The sequence below is a fragment of the Peromyscus californicus genome, unplaced genomic scaffold (genome assembly GCF_007827085.1).
Source record: "Peromyscus californicus insignis strain IS unplaced genomic scaffold, ASM782708v3 Scaffold_3__1_contigs__length_106647218, whole genome shotgun sequence".
NCBI classification, from domain to species: Eukaryota; Metazoa; Chordata; class Mammalia; order Rodentia; family Cricetidae; genus Peromyscus; species Peromyscus californicus.
This window is the reverse complement of record NW_026294551.1, coordinates 19,941,978-19,957,599: the sequence shown is the minus strand read 5'-3', so window position 1 is coordinate 19,957,599 and position 15,622 is coordinate 19,941,978.

The following is a 15,622-nucleotide window of genomic DNA, read 5'->3' as shown; positions in this document are numbered from 1 at the left end:
GGCAGCTGGCAGACAGATGGTCAGGGCAGGCAGAGGGCACACGCACTCCACTCTGGATAACAAGCAGGCTCACACCTGCTCCACACAGTGAGTTCCAGGTCAGCCAGAGCTACATAGTGAGACCCTGCCTCAAAGAACCAAGACAAGACAAAGTCTTTTGTTTGGACCAACTCCCACACTACCTCTACATCTGCGTCCTTCAGTTAGTTAGCACTCCCCAGTCAGGGTTTCTGGGTGAGGCATGGGCATGGAGTTCAGCTGTGGTTCCCAATTACATCTTCTCTGGCTAACAGTGCCCCGCCCCACCTCACCAGGTGCAGGAGGTAAGGAAGGAGGCTGAGATCAGGTTGGAGGCTGGGGTCAGGATGGAGGCTGAGATCAGGTTGGAGGCTGGGATCAGGATGGAGGCTGAGATCAGGTTGGAGGTTGGGATCAGGATGGAGGATGGGGTCAGGGATGGAGGGTGAGGTCAGGATGGAGGCTGGGGTCCGGATGGAGGATGGGGTCAGGATGGAGGATGAGGTCAGGATGGAGGCTGGGGTCAGGATGGAGGCTGGGGTCAGGATGGAGGATGGGGGTCAGGGTGGAGGCTGGGGTCAGGGTGGAGGCTGGGTTCAGGGCGGAGGATGGGGTCCAGGATGGAGGCTGGGGTCAGGACGGGAGGCCGGGGTCAGGTGGCTCCTCTGCACATCACATCACGGAGCTCACCGCTGAGCTGGAGGAATCATGCATTCATCATAGCCCATCCTAGTGTCCAGACCAGGACAGTCTCCCTCCCATCCCCAAAGATACGACTCAGGCCACACAGACAAGCTGCATACATATTTTAAAACTTTCTAACAGCCTATTTTAAAAGAAACTGGAAAAGATGGTCTATTTCATTCACCCCAATCTACCCAAACTATCCTCATTTCAACACATAATCAACTCAACATATAACAACCCAGGGCCTCCAGGCCAATGTTCTGCCCTCAGCCATATCTCCGTGCCAAGATGTTACATTCCTTTTCTTGAGTCTTTAAAAAGAAGAGAAAAGAGCCAGGTGGTGGTGGCACACGCCTTTAATCCCAGCACTCGGGAGGCAGAGGCAGGCGGATCTCTGTGAGTTCGAGGCCAGCCTGGTCTACAGAGTGAGTTCTAGGAAAGGTGCAAAGCTACAGAGAAACCCTGTCTCGAAAAACCAAAAAAAAAAAAAAAAAAAAAAGGAAAACAACCAGAAAGGCTTTTCTTAGAGTTTCTATTGCTATAAAAAAAAAAAAAAACCACCATGACCAAAAACAAAGTTGGGGAGAAAGGGGTTTATTTGGCTTACGGTTCCACATCACTGTTCATCAACAAAGGAAGTCAGGACAGGAACTCAAGCAGGGCAGGAACCTGGAGGCAGGAGCTGATGCAGAGGCCATGGAGGGGTGCTGCTTACTGGCTTGCTCATCATGGCTTGCTCAGCCTGCTTTCTTATAGAACCCAGGACCACCAACCCAGGGACAGTACCACCCACAGTGGCCTGGGTCCTCCTCCATCAATCACTAATTAAGAAAACGCCCTACAGGCCCACCTACAGCTCCATCTCTCAAGGAGGCATTTTTCTCAATTGAGGTTCTCTCCTCTCAGAGGACGTTAGCTTGTGTCAAGTTGACATAAAACTATCCAGCACAGCCATTAAATCAGAGATATCTTCTACATTTGAAGCATGTCTAAGTTTGGACTAAGCACGTTTCAAGTACCCAGTGACCTTCTTGTGGCCACTGACACCCTGAAGGAGCAATATGGAAACCCAGAAATCTTGAAATCAGGCAGGAGCAGAAGACACAGAGGAGGGCTGAGAGACCCTTGCTAGAAAGCAGGAGACAGACAGGTGTGGTGGCTCACACCTGTAAGCACGCTGGAGGCTGAGATGGGAAAGTGGCAAGTTCAAGAACAGAGTGACACATAGTGAAGCCATTTCAAAAGAAAGAGAAGAGCCAGGACCTCACTGGCAGGGAGAGACCGGAATCTGCCCTGCCCCTAGAGTGCTCTGTGATGAAATAAGATCTGCCAGCCTTTCCAGGGCAGCAGAAGACAGAGTGGCCTGGCTGGGGCTTGGTGCAGAAGACTCTCGGCAACATCTAGCCAAACCCAGGAAGTTCTAACAAGCCTGGGCTCCTTAGGCACTTCAATGTTCAAAGTAAATTACAAGGGAAATAAACACTTCACAGTGCTGGGGTCCTTTAAGAGGTCTCAGCTCAGCCAGGCAGTGGTGGTGAATGCCTTTAATCCCAGCACTCAGGAGGCAGAGGCAGGTGGGTCTCTGTGAGTTAGCCTGGTCTACAGAGTAAGATCCAGAACAGGCTCCAAAAGAGCTACACAGAGAATCCCAGTCTTTTTTTTTTTTAAAAAAGAGGTCTCAGCTCTCGCTATCCAGAGTCCGTTTTGAGTGACATGCCCTGAATCAGGCCCTCGTGGTCCTTGCCATCCGGAGTTCCATCTGTCCATTCCTCTTAAATCCCACCTTCAGTGAGGCGATGGGCTGTGAAGCCACGGATGATGTCTTCCATGCAGAAGGCAGGGGATGGCCTTCCACCAGGTCACACACTACATTCTGAGTCAGTGCTAAGGGTGAACTGCCGCCTGGTTACCTGGGATGCTGGCAGAGCACCTCCAGGAGGGAGCTTCAGCCTCTAGGGGCCGCTAACAGATCCTGGCTGTCCTCCACTCCTGAACTAAGTTATGCACGTGGTCCATCTGGCCACAGATAGAGTGGTACCCCTTGGAGAGGGGACACAGACAGTCCTCATAGCTTGGGTCTGGGTTATCTCCGGAGGCCACTGGCTTTCAGGTCCCAGTCCTGATAGCACTGGCCAGCAGGTGAACTGGGCTCCACCCCTCTCACGATGCTCACCCCCTCTGTCTGCTGGGCAGCCTCCAGGCCTCCTGACAAGTGTCTGCAAGGCCGCCAATCTCCATTCTCTCCAAAGCTGCCTGCTTGTTAGCAGCTCCAGTGCCCACTTGGGTTTAAAATAAACTCCCTATCTCCCTTTCCTTCAGCTGACCCCAGCAGCTCCCCCCGCCCCCTCAGCCTGCCGAGAAGATCACGCTGAGCACACTGAGCACAGGTTGTAGGGAGTTGGTGGAAAGTCACCCCTGGGAGGGGGGATCAAAGCACGGTAGGGGATGCTGGGAGGCAGGGCTGTTTCTTAGAAGGAACTGTCAGGATGGACTGATGTCACCACAAAAGCAGACCCCATCGCTGCTGGGCACATCACAGAGTGGCTCTCCTTTCTCCGTGTCTTTGTGTTTTCAGTACTCCATGTCACTTCTTCTCATCAAAAAACCATTCATCCAGCCGGGCGGTGGTGGCACACGCCTTTAATCCCAGCACTCAGGAGACAGAGGCAGGTGGATCTCTGTGAGTTCGAGGCCAGCCTGGTCTACAGAGTAAGTTCCAGGACAGGCTCCAAAGCTACAGAGAAACCCTGTCTCGAAAAACAAAAACAACAACAAGAACAACAACAAAAAGCATTCCTCTACTCTTCTAGCCCCCAAAGCTCCTCCCCTGCCTTGTATTATTTTACTGTGATGCTGAAGACTTGCTGGGCCAATGCTCTACACTAGACACTCTTCATAGTCCCTCCCACCCACACACTACCCTTCCTCTTTCAGCCTGCCCCTTTTCCCATCTTAGGACACCATTCTGCCATTTATCAATTGTTTCCCCAAATTACCTCCAGCTTCCAATTCTTTCCATGACCCTACGACTTTCTGTAACAAACAAACAAACAAACAAACAACCCACCATGCCGGGCAGAATGGCACATCCTTGTAATCTCAGCACTTGGGAGGTGCAGGCAGGAGGATCTCAGGAATTCAAGGTCATTCTCACTCTGCATAGTGAAGTTGAGGCCAGTCTGTCTCAAAAACAAACAAGAAACCCAATTTCTCTCTCAAATCCATCCCAGATCAGTGTCTTCAAAGGCCAGCCCTCCACGGAATCCTGGTTCCCACAGGCAGTTCCTTACCACCCACCCAGGTCTGGGAGCAAGCCTGGGGGCTGCCAACTCCAAACCCACCTCCTCCCTCCACCATCTGGCTGCGGCACCAGCCAGCTCTGCTCTCGCATGGGGGCAAGTGCAGCACCTCCTGTACCCTGGGCTCTGACATGCGGTCTCTTCCCTCCCTCCTCCAGTTCAGCCTGGATCAGGATCATGCATCCTCACAGGGGGCAACCCAGGGCATTTCTCCCTGCTCTTTGAAGGTTCTCATCAGTGAATTTTCCCCACGTGTAAACTTGCCCTTCACCTTTCTCATCCCTACCCATTAGGCTGCGTTACTTGTCTCTAGCTGGAGGGGTCTGGGCTCTGCATTCTTGTGGCACTTTCTCTTTATTAGCTGCCAGCAACAGCCCCCCACCCCTGTCTTGGTTCCCTGCCACACAAGTTCAAACAAGCTGGGCTGTCACAAGGCAGATAGAACCAAGGGGAGACACACAATGGGACATGGGATCTGACTGGCTCACGGACACTCCAACCCTCGAGGAGGCTTTAATCTGGAACTTGAGTGACTTCTGGGGTGTAAAAGCAAAGCATGTCAATCCCAGACATCCTCCAAGCAAGTCATGAGCACCACGGGACCTTTCTCATTTCACAATAGCAATGAATGGTGTAAACCAAACTCAGACTCTGTTCTGTCCCACCTTCCCTCCTGGTTAGCTCTCCTCCTCACCCTTCTGGATTCAGTTTTACCCTGATCTTCCCAGTGTCACACGGTGTCCCATTCAAAACGCCAGGGAACCCCCGCCCCGGGTTGCTGTGTGCTGTTGACCAGCCCTGCACAGCACCTCAGGAGACCCTTGATACCACCAGACACCGGGTTACTACCATCCTCACTCCATAGGTGATAAGACAGCGTACGAGTCACACCCCCTTGAGAGCCCGCCCATTGTAATGCCAGCAATACTCAAAGGACACTTTTATGTAATGTTCCTGTTTGTACAACACTAGTTGGACAGTTCTAGCTCTGCCTCCCAGGACCATCCGACGTGACCAACACAGGGGTGGGGGGGACACAGGGGTGGGGGGATACAGGGGTGGGGAGGACACAGGGTGAGGGACACAGGGGTGGGGGGGACACAGGGTGGGGGGGACACAGAGTGGGGAGGACACAGGGGTGGGGGGACACGGGTGAGGGGGACACAGGGGTGGGGGGGACACAGGGTGGGGGGGACACAGGGTGGGGGACACAGGGGTGGGGGGGACACAGGGTGAGGGGGACACAGGGTGAGGGGGACACAGGGGTGGGGGGACACAGGGTGGGGGGGACACAGGGTGAGGGGGACACAGGGTGAGGGGGACACAGGGGTGGGGGGACACAGGGTGGGGGGACACAGGGTGGGGGGGACACAGGGGTGAGGGGGACACAGGGTGGGGGGACACGGGTGGGGAGGACACAGGGGTGGGGGGGACACAGGGTGGGGGGGACACGGGGGGGACACAGGGTGGGGGGGGACACAGGGTGGGGAGGACACAGGGTGGGGAGGACACAGGGGTGGGGGGACACAGGGTGGGGGGACACAGGGTGGGGAGGACACAGGGTGGGGAGGACACAGGGGTGGGGGGGACACAGGGTGGGGGGGACACGGGGGGGACACAGGGTGGGGGGAAACAGGATGGGGAGGACACAGGGTGAGGGGGACACAGGGGTGGGGGGGACACAGGGTGGGGGGACACAGGGTGGGGAGGACACAGGGGTGGGGGGGACACAGGGTGGGGAGGACACATGGGTGAGGGGGACACAGGGGTGGGGAGGACACAGGGGTGGGGGGACACAGGGGTGGGGGGGACACGGGGTGGGGGGACACGGGGTGGGGGGACACAGGGGTGGGGGGACACAGGGTGGGGGGGACACAGGGGTGGGGGGACACAGGGTGGGGAGGACACAGGGGTGGGGGGACACGGGTGAGGGGGACACAGGGGTGGGGGGGACACAGGGTGGGGGGGCACAGGGTGGGGGGACACAGGGGTGGGGGGGACACAGGGTGAGGGGGACACAGGGTGAGGGGGACACAGGGGTGGGGGGACACAGGGTGGGGGGGACACAGGGTGAGGGGGACACAGGGTGAGGGGGACACAGGGGTGGGGGGACACAGGGTGGGGGGGACACAGGGTGGGGGGGACACAGGGGTGAGGGGGACACAGGGTGGGGGGACACGGGTGGGGAGGACACAGGGGTGGGGGGGACACAGGGTGGGGGGGACACGGGGGGGGACACAGGGTGGGGGGGGACACAGGGTGGGGAGGACACAGGGTGGGGAGGACACAGGGGTGGGGGGGACACAGGGTGGGGGGGACACGGGGGGGGACACAGGGTGGGGGGGGACACAGGGTGGGGAGGACACAGGGTGGGGAGGACACAGGGGTGGGGGGACACAGGGTGGGGGGACACAGGGTGGGGGGACACAGGGTGGGGAGGACACAGGGGTGGGGGGGACACAGGGTGGGGGGGACACGGGGGGGACACAGGGTGGGGGGAAACAGGGTGGGGAGGACACAGGGTGAGGGGGACACAGGGGTGGGGGGGACACAGGGGTGGGGGGACACAGGGTGGGGGGACACAGGGTGGGGAGGACACAGGGGTGGGGGGGACACAGGGTGGGGAGGACACATGGGTGAGGGGGACACAGGGGTGGGGAGGACACAGGGGTGGGGGGGACACGGGGTGGGGGGACACAGGGTTGGGGGGACGCTGTCACAGCTGCAATGGAAAACAGCACTAAAGGTGGAAAAGGCCTGCCGCATCAAGACATAAGCCAACTACTCCCTCCGCAGGGTGTTATGGGCTTGCTCCTCTCCTGCTTCATAAACGTCAAAGTTCCATGGTGTTTACTTACCAAAATACCTGACCAGCATCTGCAGACGCTCAAGGGAAAGTAAAAGATCTCGGACTGGTGAGAAGGCTCAGTTGTCAAAGCACTCGCCTTAGAAGCGTGACAATCAGTTTGAGAAAGTGGAAGCAGCAAATATGTGCGCGCGCACACACACACACACACACACACACACACACACACACGCACACGCACACGCACACGCACACGCACACACACACACACACAAACACAATGAATGATTTTTTGTTGTTTTTTTGGTTTTGAAAACAGGGTTTCTTTGTGTAGCTTTGTCCTGGAGCTCGCTCTGTAGAGCGACCTCAGGCTGACCTCGAACTCAGAGAGATCCACCTGCCTCTGCCTCCTGAGCACTGGGATTAAAAGTGTGTGCCACCACTTCCTGGCATGATTTTTTTTTTTTTAAATGAGCTGTTGAAAGGGGATGGATACTAAAGTCCCATCTGTCTGAACCAGAGTCTGCCTGGAGATGAGAACTGGTGTCCACCCAGTGACCCCCTTTATCTTTTTGTCCACTGGCCTTGGTGTAACCCCCTAGCATCCCTCCCCTGGACAGTCTTCTAGGATGGGAACAATGGGATTTCCCCATGATCAGTACTCAGCCAGCAGAGGCAGGAGGAAGATGGCAAGTTCCAGGCTCGCCAGATCTCCATAAGAGTTTCAAGTCGGCTAGGACAACATAGCAAGACCATCTCCAAAACAAAACAAAATTTAAAAATAAGTTTCGGAAAAATCTTTATTGTACTCATGACAAATATAGCAAAATACCCTTACTTTAAAAAATTACATTTAAGGGCTGGAGAGATGGCTCAGGTGTTAAGAGTGCTGCCTGCTCTTCCAGAGGTCCTGAGTTCAATTCCCAGCACCATATGGTGCCTCACAACCACCTATAGTGGAATACGATGTCCTCTTCTGGCATGCAGGCATTCCTGATGCAGAACACTGTGTATGTGATAAATCTTTATAAAAATCAATTTAGTGTGTGTGTATGTGCGTGTGCACATGCATGTTCCAGTGTACATATGGCAGAGGACAACTTGCAGGAGTTGGTTTTCTCTCTTTTGATCACGTGGGTTCTGGAGATTAAACCCTGGTCATCAGGCTTGGGGGCAGGCACCTTTTCTTGCTGGGCCATCTCACCAGCCAAAAATTTACCTTCTTTATAGCTGTTATTTTTGGCACTGAGGTCACGCCCAGGGCCTCATGCATAGTAAGCATGTGCTGTACTTCTGAGCTACATCCCCCAGCCCATTTTATGACCTTTAAGTGGACAGAACTGTAGCATTAACTATATTCACACACACAGACTGTGTATGTATGTATATATATATATATATATATATACATACATACACACACTATATATATATATATAACTGAACTCAATTTTCATGCAGAACTGAAATTCTATCCATCAAATCTGTTTCCGCTCCTAGCCCCTTGGCAACCACTAGCTTGTTTCCATGGTTTTGACTATTTTAGATGTCTAAGTGGATTCATACAGCATTTGACTTTCAGCGAGTAGCTTATTTCACTTAGCAGAATGTCCTCACATTTCTCCCTGTGCAGCACCAGGGGATTTCCTCCTTTAGGGCTGGATAAAATTCCACGGTATACATACACATTTTATGTATGGGGGGTTGTGTCCACGTAGGTGCATGGCTGTGGAGGGCAGAGTTCAACCTCAGTGTGGGTTCCTCAGGAACCATCTGCCTTGGTTTTTGTTTTCAGACAGCGTCTCTGCGGCCTGGAGCTCATGAAGTGCACGGGCAAGGCTGGTTGGCCAGAGTGTCCCAGGATCTGCCTGTCGAGAGCTGGGACTCCACGTGTGCCATCTGTCATCTTTTCTTATGTGGGGACTTGGGGTGGGGACTTGAGCTGTCTCCCTAGTCCCTACATTTTTTAAAATATTTATGTGTCTGCACGTGAGTGTGCTTGTGTCACACCCTCTGGAGCTGGAGTTACAGGTGGTTGTGAGCAGCCCAAAGGGGTGCTGGGAACCCACCCCAGCCTTCGGGAGAGCTGGGAGTGCTCTTAACAGCCGAGCCATCTCTCCAGCCCCCACATTTCAGTCTGAATCCACTCACTCCTCAGTGACATTTGGGCTGTTTGTACATCTCACTTTCTGTGAGGACCAATACACATGGGTGTGCAAGCAGCTTGTGGAGATTATTTCAGATTATTTCCCATTTCAATTATTTCAGATACATGCCCTGAAGTGGGGTTGCTGAACTAAATATCTATCCATTTATTATTGTTTTTTGAGACAGGGTCTATGTAGCCCTGGCTGTCCTCAAACTCACAGAGATCTACCTGCCTCTGCCTCCCAAGTGCTGAGACTAAAGATGTGTAGCATGCCTGGCTACCTAGCAGAATTCTTAGTATTAAAAGTGAATTACAAATTATTTGGCAAATGAAAATGCAGGCTACAATTACATTTTCATTTCAGTCACAATTTTTGAGGGGAAATGCTGGGGATTAAATCTAGACCCGTGTATCCTACCACTGAGCTACAATTTGAAGCAACTTTTATAATTTATGCAGTGTCTGTATGTGCATGTGTATGGAGTGTCTGCAAGTTAGAAAAGATCCCCTGGACATGGGAGTTACAGGCCAATGTGGGAACCGGGGATCACACCTAGGTCCTCTGGAAGAACAGCAAGCCCTCTTCATCACTGGGCCATCTCTTCAGCCCCTTTGAAGCACGTGCCAAGTGCCTGTGTGTAATTTTTGTTTTTCAAGACAGGGTTTCTCTGTGTAACAGTCTTGCCTGTCCTGGAACTCACTATGTAGAGCAGGCTGGCCTTGAACTCACAGAGATCCGCCTGCCTCTGCGTCCTAAGTACTGGGATTAAAAGCGTGTACCATCACCACCCAGCTGATGTGTATGTAATTTTTTTTTTTTTTGGTTTTTCGAGACAGGGTTTCTCTGTGTAGCTTTGCGCCTTCCCTGGAACTCACTTGGTAGCCCAGGCTGGCCTCGAACTCACAAAGATCCGCCTGGCTCTGCCTCCCGAGTGCTGGGATTAAAGGCGTGCGCCACCACCGCCCGGCGTGTATGTAATTTTTAAAAGACTTCATTAGTGAGCTGAAATTCAAATGTAACTGGGTGTCTTGTCTCTTATATCTCATCAAGGGTGTCTACATGTACCCACACATCTACTCCAAGCCAATTCTCTTACAGCACCTGGTCCCACTACAGTGTGAACCTTGGCAGACCTGGCCCCAACACCTTTAATTCATCCATGCCAAGTGGTCCCCCCTGCTGTCCAGTTCCTGACTACTCAGAAGACCCGACTTCAAGTGGCCACTTGCTGCTTAAAGGCAATAAAGTCCACATCCAGTACCATGTCTGTCCCTGCCACATATGTCCCCAGGATGAGCATGATGGGAAGTTATCCCAGCACTTAGGAAGCTGAGCAGAAATTCAAGGCAAGCCTGGACTAGCAAGAGATCCTGACTCAACAAAACATGGACTGGAGAGATGGCTCTGCAGTTAAGAGCACTTGTTGCTCTTATAGAGGGACTGGGCTCAGTTCCTAGCATCTACATGGGATACATTATTATCCATAACTCTAGTTCCAGGGGATCCTGTGACCTCTTCAGATCTCCATGGGCACAGGTATTCAAGTGATACATGCATATACATACATGCAGGCAAAACACTAATACATATAAATCTTTTGTCTGCTTTTTGAGACAGGGTTTCTCTGTGTAACCACCCTGGCTGTCCTGGAACTCACTCTGTAGACCAGGCTGGCCTCGAACTCACAGAGATCTGCCTGTCTCTGCCTCCCAAGTGCTGGGATTAAAGGCGTGTGCCACCACTGCCTGGCCAAACACATAAATCTTCAAAAAAAATTAAAATTAAAAAACAGGCTGAGCAGTGGTGGCTCACTCCTTTAATCCCAGCACTCAGGAGGTAGAGGCAGGTAGAGTTTGAGGCCAGCCTGGTCTACAGAGCTAGTTCCAGGATAGCCAGGGCTAGAGAGAGAAACCCTGTTTCAAAAACAAATTACATTAAAAACAAAAACAAAAACAAAAAGTGATGGCTTAGCAGGTAAAGGCATCTGCCCCAAGCCTGATGAACTGTGTTGTTCCCCGGTCAGGACCTTCACATGTGCTGCGTACACCCATGGACATACACACAGCACCCTCCCTGCCGAAAAACCCAAATAAAGCTAATAAAGATAAAACAGTAGGGGTAGGTAGGCTGGAGATGTTCCGTGGATAGTGCTGCCCATGCAACGTGAGGTCCCGAGTGCAGACCCCAGCCCGCAGATAAATACAAGAGAACCTATGGTAGCCCAACGGTAACCCCGGTGCTCTGGAGGCAGGCAAGATCTCCGAAAGGAGCTAGATAGCTAGAACTAGTGAGCTCTGGGTTCAAGTTAGAGAACCCACCTCAATATATAAGATGTGAACAACTGAGGAAGACGTTAGGCATCCACTTCTGGCTTTCACGTGTGCATGCAAGTACACATGTACACACACACACACACACACACACAATTAAAAACAAACAAAAATCCAACACAACACCCACCCCTAAGCAGACCCCTGGAACCAAAGGCTCTAACTGGCCCAGACGCTGTAAATCCGGGTCTATTTCGGGAGTCTTGCTTACTTTCACTTCCTAGCAGGAATGTGCAGACAGTCTGGACAGCCTGCACTTACCGTGTCCAGGCCTTCTCAGGCAGAGTGACTTCAGGCACTCCAGTCCTGACACTGGCCTCTCCACAGAGGCCAAGACCTGTCACTGCTCTAAGAGCACCTGGGTACAGGATCTAAGGTGGCCCCTGCCTGCTGGATAGAGGCCACAGCTGCAACGTGCCTCAGAAAGATGGGCCAGGCCAGAACTGCTCCCTGTCAGTGTGCTTTAACGTTCCTGGCACAAAGATAACATCTCACTTTCACAAGACTTCACATACTAAAAATAACAAATTTTAAAAGCTATCCAGTTCTGTATCATTTCCCCCCATGGTCAGGTCTCATTCAGGTCACTGGCCATGCGCTGACTGTTATGAACAGTTGCTTGGTTCTGTCTTGCCTCAGGTTCAGGACTGCCAGCCTCCCTGGGCCCCCGGGGACAGCAGAGCAGATAAAGACACTTGTTTGCCCGAGGTTCAATGAGGGAATCCAGTCAGTTTTTCCTCCAGACACTAGCAGTGGGCTGGCTTCCTGCAGTTTTCTTTCACAGCTCCTTAATCTAGTTTAAAGTTGTGTGTCAAGGGCAGGGCAAGGAAAGGCTGTCCCATTTCCTCAGGACCGAGGGACCAGAGGAAGTCACCTGACGATGGACCTTCCCAGTATCTCTTCCCTGGCTTTCCAACCATGTTGCTTCCTACGTCTCACTTCTAAGACACCGTTCAGTCCAGGCTGGAGAAATTTCTAGGTAATAGCACTGACTCACCAAGGGGTGGGATTTTTCTCATGGGTCTCATCATGGTCACAAACCATGAAGTCCTGAATCTCCACTTGGTCTGAAAATTTAGGCTTAACTAATTGGGGATGGCCCTCTTCCGTGTACCCTCTACCCGGTTTCCAAAGTCACTTTGTGTTTCTTTACTTTCACCCAGACCAGTCTGAGCCCTGCAAAGTCCTCCCCTTCAGGCACCCATGGATCACTCTCAGCTCAGATGAATCTCGTTATGGCAGGTCCAAACCTCTGAGACGGAGACTTTGAGCATCTCTCCCCCCCTTTCACTATGGCCCACGCGGCAAAGTACTTTGTCCTATTACTTACAGCTCTCAAGCCATAACGTAATAATCTGCTGGAGGATTTTGGCGGTGGTATGGACTTACTTATTGCATGTCAATTATACTAGAATTTTTAAGGTTTAGACTAAGCATGATGACGTGCACCTATAATCCCAGCTACTCAGGAGGCTGAGGCAGGGTAACTTCAAGTTTGAGGCCAGGCACTGTGGGCAACTAAGTGAGAATGTGTCTCAAAATTAAATACACAGGGATAGGTGTGAAAGTCAGTGGTGAAAAACTTGCTTATCATGTTTGAGGCCCTGGGTTCAATCTCTTTTAGAAACACTGGGGGGGGGGGGGCACGGGTAAACCTGGGAACGAAATGCATTCCTAGTACGACTACAACCCTGAGGTCTAGCCTCAGCACCAAGAACAAACCACTTACTTTAAAACAAAACCAATCATCCAGAGAACTGATTTTTCTGACTGTAGAAGACTGAAATAGACCTAGGAAATCTGTATTTAACAGGTGATCGAATAGCTACATTTTTGCTGGGGGTGGGGACACAAAACACCACAGACACAAGGTCTGCTAAAGCTGTCCCTCAGAACCACCTCCCCTCCTTGGAAAAGAGCAAAGAACACCAGATGAGGCACCGGGCAACTCTCCCAGGGGCGTGGATTCTGTTCTCAGCGGCCTCCAGTTCCACCTTCCTCCTGCACCCATAAACACGAAAAATACCGGGAACAGGGAGATGGCTCAGCGGGTGAAGGGCTTGCTGGGGGAGCAGGACTTGTGTATAGATCCCAACACACCCCCAAAAAGCTGGATGCGGCTCGTTTCTGTGACCTCAGTGTTGAATGAGAGACAGGTAGATCCTGGGGACTCACTGGCCTGTCCAGTCAAAACTCAAACTCGCCGGGCGGTGGTGGCGCAGCCGGGCGGTGGTGGCGCACGCCTTTAATCCCAGCACTTGGGAGGCAGAGCCAGGCGGATCTCTGTGAGTTCGAGGCCAGCCTGGTCTACAAAGCGAGTTCCAGGAAAGGCGCAAAGCTACACAGAGAAACCCTGTCTCGAAAAAAACAAAACAAAACAAAACAAAAAAAACCCTCAAACTCCAGGATCAGTAAGAGACCCCGTCACAAAAAATAACAGAGAAGCAATTGAGAAAGACATCTGACATTGACCAATAACCTCTACATGTAGGGTCACACACATGCATATGAACACAGCATGCTCATACACAAAGTGCATTATCATATGTAAACCTTTTAAATCTTAAAAATGGTTTTAAACTCAGGCTCTCTGTGACACCACTACCTTCTCTAGGTGTCCATCTCTCATCTGACAGCAAATCTACCCAAGATCCACTTTCAAAGGAGTCAATGACTTAACCGCTCCAACAGCTTTAAATGGCTCACAAGTTTACTACCATATATGGTTGGCTGACTAGTTTACAGTCTGTGCTGCTGAGGTCGGGGCCCTGTACCAGTCAACTCTCCTGTGTCCGCTTTCAGGAAACCAAGAGTATTGTTGGAGATTGATGCTCCCCTCTCACCCTCCCCTCCACAGGAAGATTAGCGCTCTGCCTCCTCCTCTTACAAAGATGTCCGTGAATCAAAGGGATCCAAAGATGGAGTCTGTCCACAGCTCCTGAGCTTAGAGCACAGCCTCACCCTATTTCACACAAGGTGATCTATTCCTCCCAGTTTGTGATACAAATATACCGATTCACTTAAGAGTCCCAGAGGAGCTCTGGCCCTGCCATGAAAAAGGGCCTCCTTGGAGTCCAACTGTGTAATAAGAAATCTCTCCACTCATCTATTCCTACACTTGGAGATTGGAGAAAGAGATTCTTTTCTTTTTTTTTTTTTTTTTTTTTTTTTTTGGTTTTCCGAGACAGGGTTTCTCTGTGTAGCTTTGTGCCTTTCCTGGAACTCACTCTGTAGTCCAGGCTGGCCTCGAACTCACAGAGATCCACCTGGCTCTGCCTCCCGAGTGCTGGGATTAAAGGCGTGCGACACCACCGCCCGGCCGAGATTCTTTTCTCACATCAAGTTTTAGCCATTAAGCTCTCTGGGTACAATTTTCTACAAAACATGGGGGAAAACAATTGAGTGGCATCTCCTGACACCCCGGTTGTCAGTAGATTTGCTTTCCAAGGATGAGCAGGTCACAGAGGAATCTTCCATGGTGTATTTGGAACTGAGACTGAGACCTGCAGGCACAGCACTTGTCTCTGACACGGACGGACTCTCCAGAACAAATCAATGGGTGATCCTTGGCACTAACACAGGCTCCTCCTTAGCTGTTCATGCAACATCCAAGCTTCACCCCACAGGACATGAGATGCTAACAGCTGACTCTACACTTAAGTGATCTTAAAAACACAAAGTCCTTGGGGGCTGGAGAGACGGCTCAGAGGTTAAAAGCACTGGCTGCACTTCCAGAGGTCCTGAGTTCAATTCCCAGCACCCACATGGTGGCTCACAACCACCTGTAGTAAGATGGATGCCCTCTTTTGGTGTGCACAAGTACATGCAGATAGAGCACTGCATACATAAAATAAATCTTAAAAAGTTTTTTTCTTCCTAACTGGAAAAGACTTTTGATTTATAAAAGGGCATTAAAGGATGTAACATATTTGTCTTTTACTGAAAGCTGGCTGGCCCAAAATATATATCAGCACCCATACATGTAATTTTTAGAAGTAGACTACCACTCCTCAAAAGACAGAAGCATAAAACACGCACACACAGAAATCGGACATGTGAATCAGAGGTCTAACAGGAGTAAACCATTCTTGGTTTAAATGACAGTCTTCCAAACCCTCGTACACACCGAGACATGATGAGCACCAAAGCGCCTCAACATCACGTAGTTTAACCATGGTGCTGAAGGTCCAAGATCAGATTTTGGCACTGGGCTCAAACCTAGGCATACTAAACAGGTGCTGTCACTGACCTTAACACACCCTCAAGTTCCAAAGCTCATGTTCATCAAGAGTAAAACTTTTTTTTTCTTCCGGAGCTGAGGACCGAACCCAG